The sequence below is a fragment of the Neovison vison genome, chromosome 13 (assembly GCF_020171115.1).
Source record: "Neovison vison isolate M4711 chromosome 13, ASM_NN_V1, whole genome shotgun sequence".
Taxonomy (NCBI): domain Eukaryota; kingdom Metazoa; phylum Chordata; class Mammalia; order Carnivora; family Mustelidae; genus Neogale; species Neogale vison.
The window spans coordinates 44105905-44132308 of record NC_058103.1 but is presented as its reverse complement, the minus strand read 5'-3'; the positions used below and the strand labels follow the sequence as shown (position 1 = coordinate 44132308).

The 26404-nt window shown below is 37.6% G+C and overlaps 1 protein-coding gene across 3 annotated transcripts in view; it reads left to right on the top strand.

Annotated features, from left to right (window-relative positions):
- Positions 1 to 369: 369 nt before the first annotated feature.
- The window catches only part of KTN1 (kinectin 1), a 108017-nt gene continuing 81982 nt past the window's right edge, over positions 370 to 26404 (top strand). The window contains exon 1 of one of the 3 annotated variants that reach the window (XM_044230913.1): positions 370 to 471. The gene's annotated coding sequence lies outside the window, so the exon portion shown is untranslated. Of the gene's footprint in view, positions 472 to 778; positions 799 to 7135; positions 7154 to 26404 lie in introns of those variants that run through there. The other 2 variants (XM_044230914.1, XM_044230915.1) reach the window with 2 other exon arrangements.

Sequence of the window (26404 nt, the reverse complement as noted above, 5' to 3'; positions counted from 1 at the left end):
GGGCCAGGTGGTTCTTCAGTGGGAGGGCCACGCTAGACGAAACCAGCTTTGGCGAATTGGGGGAGAGGGAGAGAGAACCAGAGCAGGGCTAATGAATGAAGGGGATTCCGCTGAGCCTCCAAACCCTGTGCTCCCACCCCCCACCTAGCTGCAGGACGTTGCCTCGAGAGGAAAGCCCCGGAATCCCGAACCAGCCTCACGCTGAGGCTTACCGGAGCCCGCGGACGCGCGCGTGGAGGTCGAGGCGGCGGGCGCCTGTCTCTTTAAGGGGCCGGTCTCCGGGCACCGCCGGCCCAGACGCCGGGACGTGCCGGGGGCCGCCCCGCCCCGAAGCTGCCCGTTTCCTGCCGGGCGGCGCGACGGCACCTGAGCAACTGCGGTGGCGGCGGCGCCTCAGAGCGGGCGGCCCGGGCTGTAGTGCCCGTGCCGCCGCGTCTTCCCGGTCTCCTTTCCCGGCTGCGCAGAGTAAGGGTAAGCAGGCCGCGCCGGGCCTGGCGCCGGTCGCTGGGACCGCGGGGACCGCGGCGGGGAGGGTTGTGCCAGCCGCGGTGCCCCAGGGCGGGCGGGAGGGCTGCGCCGGACGGGGGGCGCGGCCCCGGGGCCCGGACGCCGCCCCTGCTTGCCCCTGCCCGCCGGTAGGCCTCGGGCGCCGGGTCGCCGCGGCGGGGCTCACTCCGGAGCCGGGCCGCCGCGGCGGGAGAGTTCCGAGGGACCATTGGCCTCGCCGGGCTGCTAAGGGCCCGACCCCGGCTCCGCGGCAGCGCTGGCGGGCGCGGAGTCTCCTGGGGACGTCTCCCGGTGAGAGGTTGGCCGGAGAGGGCCCTGGGGTGACCGAGGCGCCTATTTTTAGCTGGGCCTGAGGGCCCCCAGGAGGAAGGCGGATTACCGCGTCCTCGGCCGGTGGACAGAGGGAGCCCGTCTCCGGCGGCGTCCCTGGGCCGGAGCTGGGCCATGCTTACGCCATGCTGGAATTCCAGTTCTCGCTGTCCCTCCGGATACTTAGGGAACCGGCGCTGGCCCCCTTCCCAGTGCTCCCTCCCACCGCCGTGTGCGTGTCCCCGGGTCGCGGTGGGGGGCGGTTGGGGCTAGGAAAGCGGCATGAGGGGAGTTTGGAAAAATGTGGACCGCCCTCCAGCCGGGGGAAGTTATCCCTTCCTCTCCCCGAGGGGTGTGTCTTCCTTAGTGATTCCCCCTCCCCCTTTCGGTTTCCAACAATGAGATTTTTGGCGTTGGGGAGCTCCGCCGAAAATCAAACCGGCCCCCTAGAAAAGTCGTTCGGTAATCAGACACCTGGTGTGGGATGTGCAGCCCCGCACGTTTGTCGTGAAGGAGTGTGTGTGCACCAGAGACGGGGAGCTCCCAGCGCGGGGAGCGGCATCCTAACCTCGTCCAGCAGCAGCTTGATTAGGTTCAAGAGCGGGCTGTTTAATTTTAGACATTCCGTCTCCCGGGAGGAAGGAGGAATCGAAATTCGTATTTGGGCCTGTATCAGAGAAGGATTCCATAACAGACATGTGCATATGCACTGTCTAAAGAGCTAACTGTTTAAAGTTGTGGGTTTTTTTGAGATGCTTTGTGGAAAGTCCTGAAAATTTTAGACACCCGTGCCTTGCCTATAGATAAATATCTTGGGATGTACGAAACACTTTGAATTGAGTAGGAATTGATTTAAAGTTTGAGTTCTTGATAAATTAGGTTGCACTTGTTCTACCTCACCTAGCCGGCGTCTCCAGGTTGGCTAAAACGGTTGCTAACAAGACTGGGATGATCTTCCCAAGAATAACAGAGTACTCTGGTAGACCTGCTTTGCTGTAGACTTTGGTATTTACCGTGTTCTCTCATAAACAAGCTCCCCCGCTTCGCCCTTTGTCTTAGGATCTAACAAGAAATAGCTGGGCTTATTGGTAGGTTCTAAGAAAAACATTAATTTCCCTCTGTAACATTGAATTAGAAATAAGTTTTCTAATTTTGCAGCATGAGCAGTCATAACAGTATCTGTCAGGTGTGCTAGGAGAATGAGGTGTTCTGTTTACCTTTCTGAGACTCATACTGAAACTTAAAAGATAAGAAAGCATAATGAAAATTTTTCATAAATGTGTTAAGCACTTTAAATTATAAAGGATATCTAATATTATTTAACCTTTTCTTGATGACTCAGGGTCAGCAGTATGGAGAACCATTTATGATTTTGTTCCCAATTTAGTTTTTTCTGTATTTTTCCTTAACATCAGTGTCTCTTCTGCTTGATGATGTGTTTTCTTGGATCTCTCACTCCAAGTCTTCTTCCAGTTTGTAGGCCTTAATCTACTTTGAGTAGGGAAAACATTTTAATAATTAGATGTTAAATAACAGTCAATATGGCTTTTTTAAAGGGCCTAATAAGTGAAGGCTTTTTTGAAGGACTGAAGGACTCATGTTAAAATTGTTACTGTTATTGAAGTAAAAATTGAATTTTACTTGAAAAGATACGGAAAGATGTATATTTAATTGAATGTTTATTATAATTTTTGTATTGCAAAGAAAGTTTTAATCTAAAAGATCTCTAATGTTTCCAGGAAGGTTTTGGGTTTTTTAGGGATCTGATCTCTAACGTGTAATAAAGAAGTGAAGAGAAATCATGCTTTGCAGGAACATTAAAATATTTGAGGATGACAGCATCTTATAACCTGCTTGTTCTTGTACTGCTTATGTTTTTAATTACATTGAAGGTAAATCCAGAGTATACTTAGAGGTTAGAAGCAAGTAACTGGTTTTTTATAAATGACATTGATTACTCTTATGCATAAATAGAGTTGGGTTTTACTGCTTTCTCTTCCAGTTTTTGTGAACATGACTTTGGATGTTCTGATCTTAAAAACATAGTTCATGTGCAAATCAAAGGGAAAACATTGGTTTAGGTAAGAGTGTAAGCTACTTTTTCTATAAACAGAATTAAACGGGAAAAACTTAAGTACTGTGAATTAAGGAGTTTGATGAACTTAACTTGCTGTAGCTGAGCTGTAGAAAAAGAAATGATAATTTGTAATTGTTTGCATGCCAGGCTGTTGACTTGCTGTTTAAATATTTTTGGATCTTTGAGAGAGAGAGCAAATCATTTAGGCTTCCCCCTCACCCCATTGGCTTTAACGTTGGAAGGATAGGCAAAATAGACTTTTAGTACTAAGCCTAGTTTTAGTAGAGACTCTGCTAGGAGATAGAGTATTCCTAGGAATTTTTAAAGAAATGTTCCACTCCTTTCGAAAAAGTTGTGATTTAGTATTTTATGTATCATCTTTACCATAGGTGGATTAAGAACTTTTAGCTTAAATCTGGTTTCAGCAAAGTGATTTGTACACTAAGTAGAACCTAAGTTAATTTGTTTATACTCTCCCCTCCTTCCAGGACATTGCTTTTTGGGTTTCTCTCCTACTAATTGTTTGCTCTTTCTGCCTTATGATTCATCCTCTACTCTTGAAGTAGAAGTGCTCAGTCCTTGGTTCACTTTTCTTTTTATACTCCCTTGGTGATCTCATCCAATGTCATGGCTGATGGCTTCCATATTTATATCTCCAGCCCAGGCTTTCCTTCTGTACTCCAGACAACCTGTTCTGCTTTTCCACTTGTAGGTGCAGTAGTCAACTCAAAGGTAACTTCCATTTTTCCCTTTAAAACTCCTATGGTGCAGTCTATGCCATCTCATTTGATGGCAGCTCTACCCAATATTCAGGCAAAAGAAAAGTTGCGAGTCATTCCGGACTAATCTCTTTTTTATCCTTTACACTTGGCATTCTTGGCTTTGTGTTATCTTGGAAATATATCCAGAATCTGGTCACTTCTTACCACCTGTATTGCTTGCTAAGTTGGTCCCCGCCATCTTATCTTTAGCCTAGAGTTTGGCGATTAGCCTCCTGACTGGCGTTCCTGCTTCTTCCCTAGCTCCCTATAGTCTTTTTCAAGCAGATCCAATCACTTCTCAAAACACTGCAGTGACTTGTCATTTCCAGAGTAAAGGCCAAAGTCCCTATAGCCCTCATTGCCTTATAGAATCTACTCTTCCATATCCTTTACCTCTTAAGTTAGCTACTGCTCTGCCCCCTACTTATTTCTTTCCAGCCCCGTTTGCTGTCTTAAGGCCTTTAAATTGACTGTTGTCCCTCCTTGGATCATTTTTCCCTAAGATATCAGCATGGCCAACTCTCTCGTCTCCTTCAAATCTTTATTCTTCAAATGTTTTTCAAAAGGTCTATCTTACTGCTTTATTTAAAGCTGCACTCCCTTGGGATGCCTGGGTGACTCAGTCGGTTAAGCGTTCAGCTCTTGGTTTTGGCTCAGGTCCTCATTTTAGGGTGGTGATGCAGCCCCGTAGTGGGGCTCTGAGCTCAGTTGGGGAGTCTGCTGGAGATTCCCTCTCCCTTTCTTTCTCAAATAAATAAATAAATGAGTCTTAACAAAAAAATAAAGCTGCACTCCCCTATTTAATGAGTCTTGTATGCAGCTCTGTTTTCTCCATGGCACTTGCACCTTCCAACATACTATATAGTTTCGTTGTTGATTGTGTTCATTGTCTCTCCTTTCTGCCATACATACTGTACATACTGTAATGTAACCTTTATGAAGCGTTTTGTCTGTTTTGTTTATTGATGGATCCTAAGGGTCTTGGGCAGGTGTTCAGTAAAGATTTATTAAATATCTGTTCATTGTAAGTGAATTAAATCCTTATCCTGCAGTTTCTTACTGTGATGGATTCATTCTTGAACACATGGAGTTTTCAGTTTGCTCCTTACCCAGGGACAGAGAACAGAAGAAAAGTGGCAAGAGCCTTTGGGAACCCCTTGTTGGAGGTAGTGATGTTAGAGTGTTAAGATCTTCTGGACCTTCCCTGTGCGATTAGGACCATTGGTTAGGTGACTTAAAAAGTTGGTTGAAACAAGAACTCCTATCTATGTACCTTAAGTGTTTTGTTTTAACTTAAAACATTTATTTTTGTCTTTTTATTTGGATCAGTCTCTGAGTAAGGGTTACTGATCTTTTTTCTGTAAATTATACCCTGAAAGCATTGCCTATGGTTTCTAGTATTGGTTTCTTTAAAATGGAATGAAAATGTAGGCTCTGGGAAACATTCCAAGTTAAAAATCATTCTAGATTTTCCTTTCATTAAGGCCTTCCAAAGGATGTAACTTAGTTTTTATAGAAATAACAGCTTCTGTTTTTAATCTTCTATTTAATGAATTTATAGAAATAAATGAGTATATAGGAGAGTAGACTGCTCTCCAGAAACATTTAGCTTTCTGTAGATACTAGCTCCTGTGTTTTTACCAAGGGGAGAAATGTCATTTACTGCAGTGGAAGAGATCCTTGAAGATAGCTTCCATATTGAAAAGGTTTTGTTGCGGTATAGGATCCTAGCTGCCTACCATTACTTGAGGAAAATGTCCTTTATCCACATTTCTTTATTTTGACTGGTTAGTAATATTTATGATTAGTTATCAGAACTTACATGATTTTCAGTAATTGGCTATCAAGAGACCTAATATTCTACATTCTTACTGGAAAATGTGGGGCAATTATTACTTATTTTTGCTCATGAGTCATTTTAGTTGCCAGGGAAACAGTCTGGCCTGGTGTAATAAGCTGGAAGTCAGTACTTAGGAGACCTACACGTCTTAAACTTTAATAACTCCTAGATTTTATGCAATTTTCTTTTTTCTCAGTAATTTATATAATGTTTGGTGTAATGGAAAAAGCATGGTAGGGACTCTGAAGAGCTTAAGTTTGGTCTTGCTAGTTAGTACCACTTACTGTATGTGTGAACTTACTATCTTTAACCTGCCTAAGGCTCATTTGCCTTGCTTGTATTATCTTACCAGTTGCTACATAAGTGATAGCTAATTATTAGAGTACTGTAAGTCTCTGTGAACACTTTCTGTACAGTACCATATTTAATCCTTCTGAACAGTTTTATGAGATTGTTACTATTGGGTGGAAACTAGGGAGACAGGTTAAATAATTTGTCCAAAGAGCAGCAAGAGGAGGAACCTGAATGTGAACTGAGGTATTCTGACCCTAGAGTCTGTCCTCACTCATTGAGCTGTTTTTTTTTTTTTTTTTAAAGACTTTATTTGACACAGAGAGAGAAATCACAAGTAGGCAGAGAGAGAGGGGAGGAAGCAGGATCCCTGCGGAGCAGAGAGCCTCATGCGGGGCTCGATCCCAGGACCTGAGATCATGACCTGAGCCGAAGGCAGAGGCCTTTACCCACTGAGCCACCCAGGTGCCCCCATTGAGCTGTTTTTAAAGTATGCTTTCTAAAAATAGAAAGAAGGAAGGAAAAGGAAGGAAGGAAGTGCCTGGTTGCCTCAGTTGGTGGAGTGTGGTCCATCATCGGTGGAGTTCAAGTCCCACAATGGGTATAGAGATGTCTTAAAAATAGGGGTGCCTCCATGGGGCTTCCTGCTCAGCTAAGCAGGGAGCCCACTTCTTTCTCTCCCTCTGCTGCTCCATTTGTGCTCTCTCTCTCTCATATTCTCTGTCAAGTGAATAAATAAAATCTTAAAAAAAAAATAAAAATAAAGCACTGTCCATGTGCAATTATCTGTTAGGTGTTAGAAAACTACATTAATGTTACACAGATATTTTTTCTCCCAGAGTTACAGGATTGGCTCTTAATGTTAGTGACTTAAATTTGAGAACTTGAAATTTTTTAAGTGGAGGAAATAGAAAAAGCAACTTTAAACCAAATGCCATAAAATGTTTTATGTAGAAAATGGATAGACTATGATTGTTCTGGATCCTAAGAGATTTTTTTAGTTTTAATTCTTTTGACTGTGTATTATGAGTTACTGTCATATGATCTTGTAGGCATCGCTCAGTGGCTATATCAGAAAGGCCCAACCCTTACCACCCTGCCTAAAATACTCTATTCCTTGTCCCAGCCTTATTTTTCTTCATTGATCAGTTACTACCAACCATTATAGTATATGCTTATTTATATTGCTTGATAGCTCTCTCACCTATAAGAATATAAGCACTACAAAGTGGGAACTTTGTTGTTTATCACTGAACTCTATCTCTGGTAGGTGGTGGTCAGTTCAATGAATGAATTGCTTGATTGAATGTGATGAGGACTCACTGAGCCTTCTGCTTATCATTTGTGCCATTCATCTCTGCTAGCAAGGTTAGTTGATTGATATGAAATCCCATGTAAAACGAAACCTCCAGAATAAGGGTTTTAGGGTTACTCTTGGGAGCGGAATGGAAAGCTATTTAATACACGAATTTTAGCAAAAATGTATCTGTGCCTAGTACAATTTAACTTTGTTGATCATTAATGTGTTTTGAGTAAAATGTGTACATAATTTAGTGATTACATGTGTTTAGATCTAGTTTTTGAAATAAACTAGAACAAGCTAAGCTGTACACTGAAAGCTCCCAAGTGTTCTGAGTGCTATGTTGCTGAACATATAAGATGTTTCCTTACTTTTTAAATATCTACACACAGGTTGAATTCATTTATGTTGCTTCTGACCTGTACTTAGTTTATTGGAAAGTCATGTTTATTTGAAATGTGCTCTAATTCTTTTTATAGTTTTCTTAACCTGAATGAGGTTGACTGACAGTTAACGATTTCTGTGATGTGAATTTCTCAAGCTTGTCATATCATTTGGTACTCTTCATTTCTGGATACAGTTTTCATGTACTGTGGTATATAAAACGTGGTTGGTACACTGTTCTGATGGAAGTAATTTCTTAAATTGCTTTCAGTTTGACCTAGATGTTAACTGTAATTTAAGGTTAAATTGGATCCTTTGTAAAAGTGTCTTAGTTCTTTTGTTCCTTTGGTAGTTGCAGGTGGGGGAGAGTCCAAAAAATTACATTTAGTTTTAACCTGAACTGAGTCTTTCTGAATTGGAAATTTTTGGAGTACTTTTCAAGTAAAATACACACTTAAGATTAGCCTTGGAATTTTATGTAAAATATAACCCATGCATTTACCTTGTTTAATAGGGGTAAGGGAGAAAAAAATTACTTTATAAATATAAAATAACTATAAAATGGGCAAGGCTGCATTCTTGTCTGCTTGTCTGGCATTATTTATCTGGCATGAATTGAATAATTATATTCCATATTCTTTCAGTTTTATTTAAGCAAAACATCCCAGCAGCATTTCAAATAACATACTACTTTTTTTTTTTTTTTAAGATTTTATTTTTTTAAGTAATCTCTATACCCAACATGGGGCTTAAACTCAAAACCCTGAGATAGAATCAATCACTCCACTGACTGAGCCAGCCAGGTGCCTCTAAAATAACATGACTTTGGTATAAGGAGTTTTAGTTACTACTTTGGGTTACTATATTTGATTTCTTAAGGTAGCTTTTTGGTAGGTCAAGAAAACCCTAGGTATTTTTGGTAAAGATTTTAGAAATTTCTTTATATTTTGAAGTATTTGCTTTTATTTTGGGGCATGGAGGATTTGTTTCAAAGTGAAACTTTCTAGAGGTATTTAGTGCTGTCGTAATTATATTGTATACATTTAAGAAGGGGGAAGTATATACCTGTTTGTTAGTTTTAAACTTACGTTGACCTTTTTGTTCTTGTCATCTTTTTATTTTGTTGAAAGTTAAAACAAATATTGAGGGGTGCCTGGGTGGTTCAGTAAGTTGAGTGTCTGCCTCCGGCTCAGGTCATGATCCTAGGGTCCAGGATTGAGCCCCATATCAGGCTCTCTGCTCAGCGAGGAGTCCACTTCTCTTCACTTCCCTTCCCTACCACTCCCCTGCTTGTGCGGGCTTGCTTGCTCTCAAATAAAAAAAATACTGAATGATTCGGATGTACAAGAGAATATAGAATGTGTCTGTGCAATTTAAAGATAAAATACAAAAGAAGTGACCTTGTACCAAATACCTGTGTACCTTTCATTCAACTTTATTTAAAAAAAAATTTTCTTTTAAAACTAAGTACATAAAAATAGTATTTATAAGATGTATGTAAGATAAAGAGTAAGGATACAGTGAACAGCCTTGTACCTAATCCACGGTTCAGGAACATTATCCTAACTTTTAATTCCTTTTGGTGCTCTTCTGCCCCAGAAGTAACCATTATATTTGCCTTTTTTTTTTTTTTTGGTAGTTTTGCTACATATATTTTTATACTTTTATACCTAAAATACTTTTTTCTGTTTTGTATTTGAACTTTTTGTTTTGTTTTTGAAATTTAGAAAAGAGATCCTTCTGTACGGTGAATTTATTTGCAACTTTCTTTTTACTCTCGGCTTTACGGTCCTGATATTCTTCCACTGTGTTATATAGCTCTAAATCATTCACTTCCACTGCTTGCATGGAATTTCATTGTGTGAATATTTTTCACTTAATTACCTGTTCATGGGCATTTCGATTGTTTCCATTTTTCTTTTGCTGTTTTAAAAAAATGATGCTGTGAACACCCTGCATAGGTTTTTTGGTACACTTGCATACATAAATGTCTCTAGGATAGTGTTTCATTTATTTTTTATTTTTAAAAATTTTTTTCCCAGGATAGTGTTTTGAAAAACCTTTTTGTTACTACTTACTGTAATAAATTTTATATTGTGAGACTCAGTACGCTATCAGATGTGCCACATCTATAACAAAATATGTTCAAGAAAAGGTACCTATGTGATGCTAGTCCATTTCATTAAAAATAAGAATATTGATTAAGACCCACTAAGTTGATTTTTGCTACCCACTAATGAGCTGAAATTTGCAGTTTAAGCATATTGTTTTGGAGCACCTGTTTACACTAGGAATGAGATTGCTGAACTGTTGGAGGGGGTGCATTTTCAGCTTTATTAGGTACCACCAAAATGTTTTCCAGTGTCGTTGTACCAGTTTATTTTTTCCCCTCACTAATATATACATGTGTTGGCTCACGTTCTTGCCTATACTTGATAATTGGCAAATGCTAAAGTTAGAAACCCTAATGAAATGATAGCTTATAGTTTTTGCATTTCTGCTTCCTGAGAAGAAACCTTTTTTCTAACGTTTGCTGGCTATTTTTTCCCCCTTCTCTCGGAATGGCTGTTTATTTTTCTGTTGGGATTTTTTTTTTTTTTTAAACTTTTTTTTTTTTAAAGATTTTATTTATTTATTTGAGAGAGAGAGACAGTGAGAGAGAGCATGAGCGAGGAGAAGGTCAGAGAGCGAAGCAGACTCCCCATGGAGCTGGGAGCCTGATATGGGACTCGATCCCGGGACTCCAGGATCACGCCCTGAGCCGAAGGCAGTCGTCCAACCAACTGAGCCACCCAGGCGTCCCGGGATGTTTTTGTTTTTGATAGGAGTTCTGTATATGTTCTGAATATTCATTCTTTGCTGCTAAGTATCACAAATGCCTTCTCCTACTTCGTGTCTCTTACTTTTTTTTTTTTTTGCCTTATATATTGTCTTAGTAAACGTTCAGAATTTTAATTTAGTTGAATTTATTAGTATTTTCCTTTTACAATTTATACTTTGTGTCTTAAGAAATCCTTCTCTACTTCAAGGTTATAAACATATTCTTACACATCCTTTTATGTCGCCTTTCACAATTCTTTGCCTGGAATTGATTTTTGTTCTCTTTTAATGCTACTGTTTTCTTTTCTCTAAAATTTTATTGCTCAGCATTTTTTTTTTTTAAGGCTAAAATGCGTGAATTTACTAGATACTTTGAAGTAAGTCTTTGAGGTACTAGTTTTTATGCAGTGTCCACAGCTTGCTTTCATAGAGTCTTAATTATGTAAGAATGTTCAAGTATGGATAGAGTTTAAAGTATAGGTAACTTTGAAGTCTACATTCATCCCATGCGACTTTATAAGAGATTTGAAAACATTTTAGTGATGCCAGTGTTTGCATGTGGTTTCCTTAAGTTATGGAAATTGTTGTGAAGCAGTCTGGTTAATTATTTCCTTAAGTAGCAGCAATTTGTGCTTGATATTTTGCAGTTTCGCCACAGTGCATTATAAGTGTGGACAAACATCTTTATATCCAACTAGTACTGAGAGTAATTACATATACTGTGAGGAATCTGATCTTCAAGTTAGGAAAATTCTCAGCTCTTTAAATATGGCTTCTGTTATTTTCATTTCTCTTTTGAAAGACCTAAGTTGGGGTCTTAATTGTTATTTCATTTTTTTTCTTTATTTTTCTATGCCACATAATTTAGTACTATGTAGCAGTTACCAATACTACTCTATTCAGTGTAGACTATCTTCTCTGTTGAGTCTCTATGCTAGTATCTACAGTTTTCTTGGATTTGGAGTTGTTTTTTCATACATACCTGTCTATTTGAGTTCCTTCTGGTTTTCTATAATCTTTTGGCTACTTTAAAGGAGTCTCTTATTTCTCTGACATCTTCAACATGTTCAAATTTAAAAATCTTGGTGAAGACTATTTTGTAAAGCTAGTACCATTTGGTGTTAATTTTTTATTAGGCACCCCAACCGTCATTAAATTTCTTCTGTGGTTTGAAATTTTGGTTTGTTAGGCTTATTTTGAGTGGAGAGTTTTTAAAACTTTTTTTTTCCATCAGTGTTAACCCCCTTTACCCCTCTTTCCAAGTTATTTAGTTTCTACGAGGTCCACTGCCTCTAGATGCATTAAAAAAAAAAAATAGGCAAAGTGGATAGATGTTTTTAATATGCAATCATGTACTAAGAAGGAGATGGTTATATATATTGCTCTTACTAAAAGAATGAAGTCTAAAAAAATGATGACTACTTATGGGGAAAGAAGCATAGTATCGAAAAGCACAAGGGTATATTCTATGTTTTGAATTTTCCTTTTTCTGAAGACTTGACTTTGGAGCCGTTTAAATATTTTATATAATTATTAAACAAAAATCTAAAAATCTGTAAAAGTCAAAAGTAAAATGAAACCACTGAATCTTTCTTGTATTTGCTTGCTGGATGCCAGAGTGAACTATGCCACATGACTTTAAAACATGGTACTTGACTGTAGAGATTGGAGGAGGGATGGCAAAAAAAAAAAAAAAAAAGAAAAATCTTCAACTATTATAATCATAATTTTGGTAGTAATGTGTACATTGTTGTTCCAGTATTGAGTAATGTGTGCATTGTGGGCTAAATGAAATGAGCAATTACATTGGTATTACTGAAAATGGATTTTTAACATTGTTGAAAACTGATGTAGTATTAAGGTCAGTGAAATTAAGTAAAAAATCCCATAGTACTATATTTGAATGGAAGGATCTGTATGAGTCATGCAGTAATTTACCTTATTAAAGATGTGTACATTTTCTGGCCCAGAAGACCTAGAAACGAAGATCAAACCCAATAGCAAAAAACACTCCTGCTGCTTATATTGTGGTCTTCAAGTACCTCTCTCAATAAAAGTAAACTAGTGTTTAGAATGGGCATTTTCTAAGGCAGGAATTGTATGAGATGGACCTACAAATTAATGATTAATTTCTATGTTACAGTATTACTACAAGTTTAGAAACAACACATTTATTATACAATACACATTCAAAACAAGACACATTATTATACTACGGTTTCTGTGGGTCAGAAGTTGCTTAACTGGGTCCTCTGCTTAATTGGGTCTACAGTGTTTCACAAAGCTGCTATTATTGTGTTCACCAAAGCTGGGACCCCACCTGAAGTTTAGTTGGGGGAAGATCTGCTTCTAAGTTCATGTGGTTGTTGGCAGCTTGCGGATCCTTGAAGATTGCCCAAGTAAAAGCCTCACTTTGTTGCTGGTTGTTGTCTAGGGAGCTGTTGTTACCTCCTTGCCATATGGCCCTCTCCATAGGCAGCTTACAACATGGCAGCTTGCTTTTCAAAGCCATTAAGGGAGAGAACGCGTGTCCTAGTAACATGGGTTACAGTCTTAGGTAGTGTAATCATGTATATGTAAGGTGACTTAGATCATGTCACTTTTGCCCTACTTTATTAATCAGAAGCAAGACATAGGTCTCCTGCACATGTTACAGGAGGAGATTGCACAAGGGTGAGAACACCATGAGGCAGGGGCCCTGGGGAACTCTAGAGTCTGTTTGCCACAGCCTAGAACCTATCCGAAGCAACAGAGAGGCCGCAAACTATGAGGGTAGTATCAAAACAACCCAGGAGCCATCCTGAATAATATCTCATTGGCCAGAAAGGGGGGGAATTTGAACATCAATGATAGTAATTAGTGATTTGAGACCAATCAAATGTCTAACCTGTGAATTCAAGATACTAAAAAACATTTTAAAAAACCCCTTTAATTAGTTGCTATTGGGCCAGTTTATTATTTTGACAACTGGTACATAAAAAAATAAACATTTGTCCTACTCATATGATTTATGTCTCAGGGTAACCAAATAGAGCAGGATGTATTCTACCTTATCAAGAAAGAATAATGGAATACCACCATTTTGTATCTCTTAATAATGTCTAGGCAAAGATCATCAATGGCTGCTATTGTCACTACAAAGGGGGAGACATCTGGACATTAGATACATACTTTATGTATGTATGTATTTTTATGCCATAATCATACACTCAAGTCATAATCCTGAATCTGACATAGCCTTTATTATTATTATTTTTTAAAGGTTTATTTATTTGAGGCAGAGAAGAAAAGGAGCAGAGAGAGAGAGAAACTTAAGCAGACTCATGCTGAGCACAGAACCTGACGTAGGGCTTGATCTTACAACCCTGAGATAGGGACTTGAGCCGAAACCAAGAGTTGTCTCTTAACCAGCTGTGCCACCTAAGTGCCCCCTGATGTAGCCTTTAAATTTACCAATTTATAGGAAATAAAAGGACAAAAAACTTGTTAAATACTATGAAGATACCATCAACAAAATTCACACTGGGAATCCCTACAGGACCAACTGGCTTTTCCAACCCCAAATTCTAAGAATGATAAACTGAATAATAAAAAGAGAAACCAAGATGATAAATAATCAGCAAAGAGTAACTGAAAAGATATTTATAAAGCAGTTGGATTGTTGTGAATACTAGCTTAATACTTGGTATTAAGGAGTTAGTTAATTTAAAATTTGCTGTAAGATCAGATGTTTTGTCCTCTTTCCCATCCAGGTTCAGAGCTTTTATAAAGTTGTAACTGTAGGTAATATGTTTGCAATCTGATTATTTTTCATCTCCCTTCTCTTCCTCTCTTTCCCTGTCCCCACTTTCCTCTCCTCCCTGTCCACACAACCTGTGCAACTCCTATTCCCATGCCTACCCCTTGGTGTCAAGTAGTGAATTTGGCTCAGTTCTGTTGCTGTTACCTGCAGGAGCTGAATTTCTGACCTTTTGCTTACTGTAGAGCGAGTATATGGTCTTCTCCATTCTTTTTTTTTTTTTTTTTTAAAGATTTTATTTATTTATTTGTCAGAGAGAGAGGGAGAGAGAGTGAGCACAGGCAGGCAGAGAGGCAGGCAGAGAGAGAAGCAGGCTCCCTGCCGAGCAAGGAGCCCGATGTGGGACTCGATCCCAGGACGCTGGGATCATGACCTGAGCCGAAGGCAGCTGCATAACCAACTGAGCCACCCAGGCGTCCCGGTCTTCTCCATTCTTTATTTCCTACACTGCATTTAGGTATTGGTAACTGTTTTGGATTTTTATTTTTTCTGACTCAGGGAAATGTTATTTTAGTTTTGAGTTGAGCCAAATCTTTGTTAATCTCTTTTTAAGTTTAATCTATCATTTTAAATGTTTGGAATAGAACCATCCTTATTGGCAGTCTTCGTCTTCATTTTTACCTGTTATAATCCTGATTTGTTTTTTGACGGTCAGCTCACAGTATCCTGACTGCTATAGTTGTGTTATCTGTTCCTTTGTGCAACTCTGCCTTCTTATAATCTTGTTGGGTGTTTTTCAACTCTAAAGAACAAATCTGATTTTAGTATCACACTAATTTGTTATGATTGCAATATCAATTAAACTCCATAGGACTTGAAGTGTGATTCTCATTCCTGCTAGTTGATACCGCTCATCCTATGCTTCTTTAGTCTCTTTTGGACTGTAGGTATCCTTTGCTACTCTGAGGTTGAATAATTTTTCGTTTCAGGGTAGAACTGGTATTTTTTGCTGTCTTAACTCTTGTTGCACACTCCAGTTTCTCTCAGATCGTTATTAGTCTTTTGCCTTTTAGCTCGTGTTTGTTGCCTCAAACTCAGAATCAAATGTATGTATCCTTTAATGTCTTGAATTCATTCTTGAAAACTCTCCTGCTAAGTGAAAAAACATTATATGAAAACACATTTCCATTAATTAAAAATTTTTAAAAAAGATTTTGTTTATTTATTTGAGAAGGAGAGATAGTACAAGTGGTGGGCAGAGGTAGACGGGGAGGGGGTTTGGGGGAGAGGTAGAGCTGGGGAGAGTAGGAGCAGAGAGGTGAGGGAGATGTGGTACTTAGTCCCAGGACCTTGGGATCATGACCTGGGCCAATTAACCGGCTGAGCCACCCAGGAGCCCCTCCATTAATTTTAATGGGAAATTATGCTGCTTTCCATTGCAACCAATGAATTTCACATATAAGAGAATATTAATTCAGCGGGACTCCTGGGTGGCTTAGTCTATTAAGTGTCTGCCTTAAGCTCAGGTCAGCTCATGATCCCACAGTCCTGGGGGGTCAAGTCCTGCATCGGGTTCCTTGCTCAGTGGGGAGCCTGCTTCTCCCTCTGCCTGCTCTGCCTGCTGCTCCCCCTGCTTGTGCTCTTTCTCTCTCTGACAAATAAATAAAACCTCTTAAAAATATTAATTTAGCAATGAAGATGAATTTATGTAAATGTAAATAATTTGAAAATAAATATACTTTGAATGTAAAATGTAATTGATAAAATAAAAGTATATTGTACTTGCCAAAAGGGAAGGAGAAAACTTGGTGATGGTGGTGATGGGTGGTGGGGTGTTTACTCTTTGGAAAGTTTATTCTTTTTGTACCATTTTCTTCGCTCATGCCAAGCTTTTCTGATACTCAGGGTTATCTTGCATTTTACACTTAAAAGTCAAATTGTGGCACAGATAAGCGCCTTTAAGGGAATAAAGGCCAAACAGAAGTCCTTAAACAGTATGGAAATAGAACACAGGCAGAAAAGACTGAAGAGTTGTAGGAGATAATAGCTCTGCATTTCTCTTTATGTATACAAAGCAAAACGTTCTGGGTTCATCCAGTTGTGTGTAGTACATAGATACCTGTGTATAACTGGAAACTGACCTCTCTTTGCAACCACCCATCTACTTTCTGTGTCTATGATTTTTTTTTTTTTGAAGATTTTATTTATTTATATATTTGACTGATAGAGATCACAAGTAGGCAGAGGGGCAGGCAGAGAGAGAGAGAGAGAGAGAGAGAGAGGGGAGGAAGCAGGCTCCCCACTGAGCAGAGAGCCAGATGCAGGGCTTGATTCCAGGACCCTGGGATCATGACCTGAGCCGAAGGCAGAGGCTTTAATCCACTGAGACACCCAGGCACCCCTATGATTTTTTTTTTTAAGATTTTAGATGAGATGTTAATAATATTTGCAATATTTGTCTTTCCTTGTCTCCCTTATTTCATAATGCCCTCAAGGCCCATCTTTGTTGTTCAGAATGGTAAGGATTTCCTTAATATTGTTCATGGCTGAACAGTATTCCTGTGTGTGTGTGTGTGTGTGTGTGTGTGTGTACATTTTGTTTATCCATTCATCTTTCAACAGACGTTTAGACTGTTTCCATGTCTCGGCTATTATAAATAATGCAGCAGTGAACATGGGGGTATAGATACCGCTTTGAGGTAGTGATTTCATTTCCATTGGATATATACCCTGAAGTGGGATTGCTGGATTATAATGGTAGTTCTGTTTTTAATTTTTGAGGAACCTCTGTACTGTTTCACACAGTGGCTGTACCAATTTACATTCCCACCAACAATGTACCAAGTACTCTGTCCTCACCAGCACTTGTTTTCTGGTCATTTTAATAATAGCCATCCTGACAGGTTTAAGGTGATATACCGTTATGGTTTTGATTTTCATTTTCTTAATGATTAGTGGTATTGAACACCTTTTCATGTATCTATTGGCCATTTGTGTATCTTCTTTGGAATAATGACCATTCAGATCCTTTGCCCATTTTTAAAATCTTTTGTTTTCATTGTTGGGTTGTTATAAAATGTGGATATTAATCCCTTACTTGATACGTAGTTTACAAATTTTTTTTTCCTATTTTGTAGGTTGCTTTTTCATTTTCTGATTATTCTTTTGCTGTACAGAAGCTTTTCAGTTTGATGTAGTCTTTGCTTTTATTGCTTGTGCTTCTGGTGTCCTATCCAAACATCACTGCCAAAACCAGTGTCAAGGAGCTTTGTCCTTATATTTATTTTCTAGGAGTTTTACATTTAAATCTTTAATTCATTTTGAATTAATTTTTGTGAGTGTTGTAAGATAGGGGTTCAGTTTCATTCTTTTACATGTGAACAGCCAGTTTTCTCTGCACTCACTGTTCATTGAACTGCACTTTTTACCTTTTCCCTATTGAATAGTCTTAGCTCCCTTGGTAAGTATTAGTTGACCACATATATGTGAGCTCTTGATTCTGTTCCATTGCTTTATGTGTCTGTTTTTTTCCTACTACCACACTGTTTTGATTATTGTAGCTTTGTAGTAGAGTTGGAAATCCGGAAGTATGATGCCTCCATCTTTGTTTTTCTTTCTCAAGATTGCTTTGGCTATTGCTATTTGGCTATTTTGGTCTTTGTGGTTCCATATGAAATTTGGGATTTTTTTTTCTATTTCTGTAAATGTGCCATTAGAATTTTGATAGAGATTGTATTGATTCTATAGCTGTAAGGCTTAGGGCAGTATGGACATTTTTATTGTTTTGTTTGGTTTTTAGATTTTAGATTAGATTTAGATTTTTTTTTTTTTTAAGATTTTATGTATTTATGTGACACAGAGAGCACGTTATGTGCACAGTAGGGAGAGGAGCAAGCAGAGGAAGAGGGAGCAAGGAGTCATTTGCAGGGCTTGATTCAGTGACCCTGGGATCATGACCTGAGCTGAAGGCAGATGCTTCACCGACTGAGCCACCCCGGCGCCCCCAATATGGACATTTTAACAGTATTCTTCTATTCCATGTGATAACTTCCCATTTATGTGTCGTCTTCAATTCTTTCATTGTCTTAATACCTTTCAGTGTACACATCTTTCACTTCCTGGCTCTGTTTATTGAATAGTGTTTCTGGTGCTATTATGAAAGGGATTGTTTTCTCATGGCTGTATTTTAGATTTCTGATATCTGGTCACCTTTGAAGCTCTTAAATATTTCTGTTGTTTGGAGGGGAGTCTTGGTAATCACGACTTCGAAGGTTCACTGTATTCAAAGCTTTGATTATGTTGACTAGATAGACGTATGAGTGTGGAAATTCAGTTGGTGAAATCTCAGAGACTTGACTTTTTCTTGGAGATTGTTCTTAATAAGGTAACTTTTCTCACTTTTTTGTTTAGGTTGTTTATTGGGAGTCTAAAAGAATAGTATCTACAGCAGAAAACAACGCAAAAACAAAACTTGGTTTTTTGGGGGTTGTTGCAGGCTTAAATGTTTGTTGAAATACAAAAGTTATACTTCTAGTTTATGGTAGTCTTGTCTAGACTTTCTAATTTTTAACTTTCCGTTATACATTCCTTTTGCAGCTTGAAGAATGTTATAATGAAGTCCATATTGTGATAAAAAGTCCTTGATTTTGTTTTTCAGAGTACTAGTGAACACAGATAGGATTAATGTGTATTGTATTTATGAAGGTTTATTTTGAAAGAAAATCCAAAGGGAGGGACTCCTAAGGACTAAATAAATAACATAAAGTTATTTATGTTTTGAAATTATTTGTGTCATGAAGTAAACCTTTTTCTTTCCAGGTTTATGCTGGTTGCCTTTTAGATAGTGTTATGCGTTGAGCACCATGTTGGGCTTACAAACAGTAGGTGGGAGAGAACATACAGATCAGTAGGGAAGTCACTTATTTGGTATTTTGTTAAACTCTCAATAGTATAAAGTAAACCTTGTAGTAAGTAAGTAAAAATCTTAAGTGAATTTTTTTTAAACTGTAGTTCTCAAGGTATAATTTCAGAGAAAGGTGGCGACACAAGATTGTGGATGTAAAAGCAAGTGCTGCTTCAGTTCAGTGAATGGGAATGGGAAAATATTCTGAATTTTTTATAGATTATTTAACTTCACTGTACGTTAATAATTTATATGTAAGTGATGTTTCAGAAAAATATGAAAATGAAAACATAAGTAGTTGCCTTGCCGTCTTTTAGTTCCATCCATTTATATGTGCTTGCAGTTGGGATATGTGTTAAGATTTTGCTGTTCACAATTTTGCTGTTTGTGTAGACTTTATATCTTTGCTTTCTCTTAAGTAGAAGAAGTAGGAATTTGTGGAATGACATTAAAAAAATTGAAATACAGACTGTGGAAGTATAGAAATTAAAAGGTAGACTGAAGAATAGATTGTATTGTCTTAGAAAAAATAATCAGACTTGTACTCTTTGGTGCACTTGATTGTAAAATACTGTGAAGTTTTGTTCTAATTTTATATGGTTTTGTATTTGGAAGCTCTGAACGCTTTAATTGAGGGGCCAGAAGAAGAAAGTTGTTTGTTAGCAGTTTTCTCCCTGGTTTCCCGAAAAGTTTATTAGGGAAAAGGTCAGCTATAATCCCTAATGTGTTGAAGGAGTCTTGTAATATTCTCTATCGTATTCTGATAGGAAGTATTGCTCATTTTAAAAACTGCATTTTAGATTATTAAGTTTCACATCAGTTATTTTTAATTGTTCGCCAACATTAGCAGTCTGTTTTGTTTGTACAGTTTTTTCTGCTTCTGAAAACTAGATATTCCAGTGTTTAGCTGGATCTGGAATTTTGTGTTAATGGTAATTTTTTTCTATGGAGATTTTATTCCATTATCCTTTGGCTTCTATTGCTGAGTAGTATGTAAATGTAATTTAATTTTTCATAGGTTTTTTCCTATTGCTTTAAGACCATTGCATCTTCTGTTACATTGTTTTAAGATATATAAATATATATATTTAAGTGTATATTAATATATATATGTGTATACACACACACACACACACACACACTCTTAAATGTGTATTCTATCTAGATTTTATTGCCCTTCTAGAATTGGAAGGTTCTAATCTTTCAACAGTTTTTGAAAATTCTCAGTTATTATCTCATCAAATACTACTTTTCTTGATTCTTTTCTCTCCTTGAATTCCCGTTTGACCTTCTGGACCTTTTCTCATTCTTTCCTTTGTGTCTATTAGTTTTTCTTTCATGTTTTCTCTAATGTATTCTTTTGTGCCACATTATCAGTTTTGATGAGATCTTTCTGTTTTATTATTCTTTAGTTATCATTATCAGTCTGTTTAGTTTTAAAAGTCTGTGTATCTGTATGTATACATATGTAAGGATGCTCATACACAATTTCTTCTGTTCTTTCTAATCTCTTTGGTCTTAAGAGTTTTCTTTCTTGTATGTGATTTCTTTTGTGCTTCTAACAAATGAAAGTTTTTTTTTTTTTTTTAATACTCTCTCACATTATTCTGTTTGGAATTCTTGGAGGTATAATCCCTGTTTTGTAAGTTCACTTTCAGGAGGAATGTAAATACTGTACGGTGCAGGCTCGACAGGGTAGAAGGAATTTTTTCCCAGCGGATTTCAGGACGTTGGCACCATTTTTGTGTTATTTTTGATTGAAGGGGTGGGAGTGTTCTGGACTGGCAGAGACTGTGGATGCAAATCTCAGAACCCATGGTTTTTTTTTTATAACCCATGGTTATAAAAATCTTTATGAAAACTTTCTGTTAGCTTTTGAATGGTAGGAAAAGTGGGACAAGCTTTCCTTTTTCTTGTGTAAATATGGGAATTTCTTCCTCTTAATTAGCCTTTGCTGACTGTGGAAGTCTCAATTTTAGTACCTAATTTCCACTTCCCCAAGTGCAGCTCATTGTCTTCTGTCTTTGCCTCAAATGGCCATTAACACTTTCATTTCCTATTTGATTTTCCCCCTTCCTTAGGAGTTCCCTTAAATACCAGAAGACTTGCCTGTTTTAGAGCGAAACAATTCTTGTTATATTTAATTGGAAGAGTGTTCACTCATAATGCTACACATGGATTCCTCAATTTGGTTTTTAAGTCATAAATAAACTTGTAATTTAAAAACAATTAAGTTTAGGGCGCCTGGGTGGCTCAGTGGGTTGAGCCGCTGCTTTTGACTCAGGTCATGATCTCAGGGTCCTGGGATCGAGTACTGCATCGGGCTCTCTGCTCAGCAGGGAGCCTGCTTCCCTCTCTCTCTCTCTCTGCCTGCCTTCCATCTACTTGTGATCTCTCTTTGTCAAATAGATAAATAAAATCTTTAAAAAAATTTTAAGTTTAAATTATGTTGTAAAACTAATGTGTGCATGATGGGAAAATATAAACATTCTGAAGGATAAAAAGTGAAAAGTTACCAAAAAAAGTATCCAGAAATCACCATGGAGTTAATGGTTTCTGATGTTTCCTAGGGGTTTTCTAAGCATGTATGAGCATGACTCTGTCACGCGAAAGGTAATTTTCTCTCTATACTGCTCTGCAACTTTTTATGTGTGTTTGACTTATGTGCAATATTTCTTTCAATGTCTTACCATATTACATGTGAAACTCTATTACAGGCTTATTTAGTCATTTCCCTAATGCTGGACATACAGTTCTTTTTGGTTTTCACAGAGTTACATTGCTAAGTGAACACTGTTGGGTATGTCTTTGTACTTGTGTGATTAGATCTATATAATATGGATGTCTGGTGGCTTTTCTGGAGTAGGAATTTTTTTCTGTCAAAGAGTATGCACTATTTTTATACTTAATGATTTCCCCAAATTTCTCTCCAAGGAGATTACACTATTTATAATTAAAAGCTAAATGAGAATATTGGTTTTCATACTCCCTCTTTATGTCTGATATTTTAGGCAGCTTTATCAGGATATAACACACAATAAACTGCAAATATTTAAAGTGCACAATATGATAAATTTTGATGTGTACATTGTAAAATTTGATGTGTACATTGAAGCCACTACAGTCATGATAATGAACATATATGAACATATATGCATCACCTCCAAAATTTCCTTGTACCCCTTTGTGAATCCTCATTTTCACATTCTCTTACCCTGCCAGTTTAAGTAGAAATTTGCATTTCTTTAAAGTGACTGAGGTTGCATTTAAAAAAAAAATACATTTATTGTATATATATTTTTTCCCTTGAGAACCTTCTTAACATGTCCTTTGGGTTTATCTTTTTCTCACATTTTAAGTGATACTTGTAAGTTAGGGCAGTCAGACCTTGGTCATTTTTTGTGATTAGTCACTTTTCTTTTGCTGTAAAAATCTTTAATTTTTCTAGTCAGCTTTCTCAGTCTTTTCCTTTATGGCGCTTGGTTTTACTTGAGACACAGAAAAGCCTTTTTCAAAACAGAATTATTTAAAATGCAAAGAAATACACTTCTGTCTTCTAGTTATGGTTTAATTTTTTATTCTTTAAAACTTTGATCCATATAGGGACGCCTGGGTGGCTCAGTTGGTTAAGCAGCTGCCTTCGGCTCAGGTCATGATCCCCGCGTCCTGGGATCGAGTCCCGCATCGGGCTCCTTGCTCGGCAGGGAGCCTGCTTCTCCCTCTGCCTCTGCCTGCCTCTCTGCCTGCCTGTGCTCGCTCTCTCTCCCTCTCTCTCTGACAAATAAATAAAGAAAATCTTTAAAAAAACAAAAAAACAAAAAAACAAAACTTTGATCCATATATTATTGAGGTGTGGGGGGCTTATTTTCCTATGAAAATGGCTGTCATTTGTGTTAGTACTGCTTATTAAATCTATTTTTTATGTATTGATTTGAAATGGCCTGTCAATTATATACTAAAGTTTTCATATGTATTTGGTCTATTTCTTCTGTGTTTATTTGGCTGTTCTTGGGCAAGTTTTAAAAATTCTTGTTTCCTACTAAGTGAAGCTTTTTCAGTAGTTTCCTCAGTCTTTTTGGATAGTATTTGACATTCTTGTCTCATCATTTGCATTTCATGTTTGGTTTGTGAAATGATGTTTTTTTTTTAGTATTATGCCTTTCCTGGGAACAGGCAAGAATAAATATAACATTTTATCATTTTAGTATTCTCATTGTTGAGTGACCTAAAGTGATGAACATAACAGGCTGATAAAATAACTCTTAGATGCAACTTTTTAACACTCTAATCAGGCTTTCCTAAGGGTTTTGAAGTAGATTTTCTGTTTGCTGGTAAATTGAATTGATACCAGACATTAGAACTACTTTTTGGTGGTGGGATTGCACCTGTTTCGTGAGGTTAGGCAGGAGAAGGACCTTGGGAGGAAGTTATAGGGAGATAAAATTTTGGATCAAAACCAAGAAAAATGTTCTAACAACTTTCTAAGGCTATAAAAGGGGCTTATGGGAAGTGCTCATCCTAGGTTTTCAAACAAGAGACTCACTGACCATTCAGGTGGGTCCAATCTTTGAATGGCTAATTGGAGTGGATGGCTCTCTCTAACAGAAAAGTCTAGTGAAAAGGTAAAGGTAGGGTGCCTGGGTGGCTCAGTTGGTTAAGCAACTGCCTTCAGCTCAGGTCATGATCTTGGAGGACATCAGGTTCCCAGCTCCATGGGGAGTTTGCTTCTCCCTCTGACCTCCTCTGTCATGCTCTCTCTCAGTGATTCTGTCTCAAATAAATAAATAAAATTAAAAAAAAAAAAAAAGAAAAGGTAAAGGTAAGTCAAGATTATAGATGTTAAGGGAAGGAAGTCTTCTGTATATGGTATAGCTATTTTACAGTTATATTACTGATGTGAATTTTATGTCCTTAATGTTCATTTTTGAGCAGTTTTGATGATTTATGTTTGTGTCTTTGGAAACTATGTATTGATTTGAAATACTGAGTATTTAGGGGTGTCTGGGTGGCTCAGGGGGTTGAATGTCTGATTCTCAATCTCAGCTCAAGTTTTGATCTTGGGGTTGTGAGTTCAAGCCCTGCATTGAGTTCCATGCTGGACATGGAGCCTATTTGAAATACTGTGTGTTTAAAGTGTGCTTTTAGTATTAAAGTTTTTGATTTGTTTTATTATCAGAAGTTAGATTTCTTTACAGAATAAACTTTTAACAAGATTACCACTTATGGAGGTTTTATGCAATGGTGTTTCCTGAGAAAATGGACTAGTTTGGGCTTGATGGTTAAACAGAAGTCTGAAAGATACTGGTTTAACGTTCAGCACCTACCAGCTATGCAGATCCTTTTTAATTTCTTGAAGAAGCTGTTCAGACTGATTTATCTATTCTTGTATTTAAAAAAAAAAAGTAAGCTTGGCTAAAAGAAAATATAGAAGCTTCATCATGTATTGTGACATAATATCAAATGGAGAAATTAAATTTTATTACTCATCTCTGGCATTAGTTGAATTTGTTTCAGATTGGAGTAGCAGTGCCTTAGAATGGGTATTGCTTCACATAAGTTAAGAGGTGTGTTAATAAGGTATGAGTCACAGAAATAACTGTGTGTTACAGTTTAAAAGAAGAAATTACACCACAGCTTTGAGATTTCAGTGTAGTCTATAAAGTTAATTTTAGAAAAGCTGTTGTAAATGGAATTCCCATGTCAGGCAATTCAGTGTTTCATTTACTAGATTATATTTTAGTAACTTTGAAATCTTTTCATCTTATTTTAAAAGATGAATTTATAGTTTTATTGTGGATTCTGGGGCCATTATGCTTTTGGTGTAGTAACTGACTAGAAAATGGAAATTTAGATGAGTTTTTATATTTTGATGGCCATTTCAGGAAGTGGCTAATGGCTTCGGTTTTTCTCATTGGTGTCTTTTTCTTATTGATATGTAGAATCAAGTGGGTTTTTTTTTAAGGATTTATTTATTTATTTATTTGACAGAGAAGTCACAAGTAGGCAGAGCCAGGCAGAGAGAGAGGGGGAAGCAGGCTCCTTGCTGAGCAGAGAGCCCGATGTGGGGCTTGATCTCAGGACCCTGAGGTCATGACTGAGCCAAAGGCAGAGGCTTAACCCGCTGAGCCACCCAGGCACCCCTAGAATCAAGTTTTAAAAAATTATTACTGCAGGTACAATACAGTTGTGAACTTTTAACCATACACAACTGTACAGAATAAGGTGAGTCTTTTATTTCTTGTGTTTTTTTTAGTACTTTATACATTTTCTTAATGTTTAAAAATTTAATCTGGTGTCTTCCTTTGATATAAATGATGCAGCCTTTATTGACTTGGAATAACATACAGTAAACTAAATATTTATCTATTTGGTTCCATCTTAGATTTGGGTTCTGTTATTGTCCTTTTATCTGTACCACACTGCAATAGACTGTTGCCTCCCTTTGTTAGATAGATTGTTTCCTATGTCATAGAATTCTGTTAATGTGTACATGGAAAGTACTCTAGGATTTTAGGAGAAGGGAGACTAGCTGTAGGAGTGGTACTTGAGCTGTAGGAGTAGAACTACATGGAGGTTCGGGTTTGGTATTTATGGTCTGATTTATTGGTACTATATGCTTAACTTCCTCAGCAAGAGCACGAATTCATTTAAAGTCAGCAGATCAGTTTGTGAACACTGCTAAAGCATTCTGCATTCTTCATTCACATTTTTAAATTTAACTGGACAGTCAGATAATTTACCAAGAATAAAAAATTAACAATATAATTGTTAATTATAATTGTTAACTGAAAACAGTGTTTTCAGTGGGACTTCCAATACCATCATTTTTATCCTTACTCTGGACTAATAACTGTTCCCCATTTCATTAAGAAAATGGCAGCATTGTGGAAGAGTGTTTCCACAAACTTCTGTACCATATCTATCCCCTTGCCTGTGTAGGTGCCTATGGACTCTTCATTCCTTCTATTTTTACACAAGTTTATGCTTCCATCTAAGACCACTCTCTCTGCTTGTACACGAAACCCTGTTCTTGCCCTTTGAAAACATTGCCCTTCATTCTCCTGCAAGACCAATCTTCGCTTTCTCTACTGGATCATCTTTGTCAGTATATTAACGTGCTGTAATTTCTTTCTTCTATTTTTACAAAAATCAAACTCTCAAGCTCATATTTCCTTCTAGCTTCCATTTCATTTCTATTATCATAGAAATTCTTCCGAAGAGTTTTGTCTACACCTGCTGGCATCCTTCTCACTTTTGAATTCATTTCAGTCAGGTTTTCATCACAACTACTGCTTTAGCCAAAATCAACACTGATGTCTCTGTTCCTAAATCCAATAGTCACTTTCTAGATTTCATTGTACTTTATTAACGATGCCATTTGGTAAACTTAATCCATCTCTCCTTCTTCATACACCACTCATTTAGCCACCAGGGTAGCATGATCTTGATTTTTGTTAATTGACTTTAGGTATA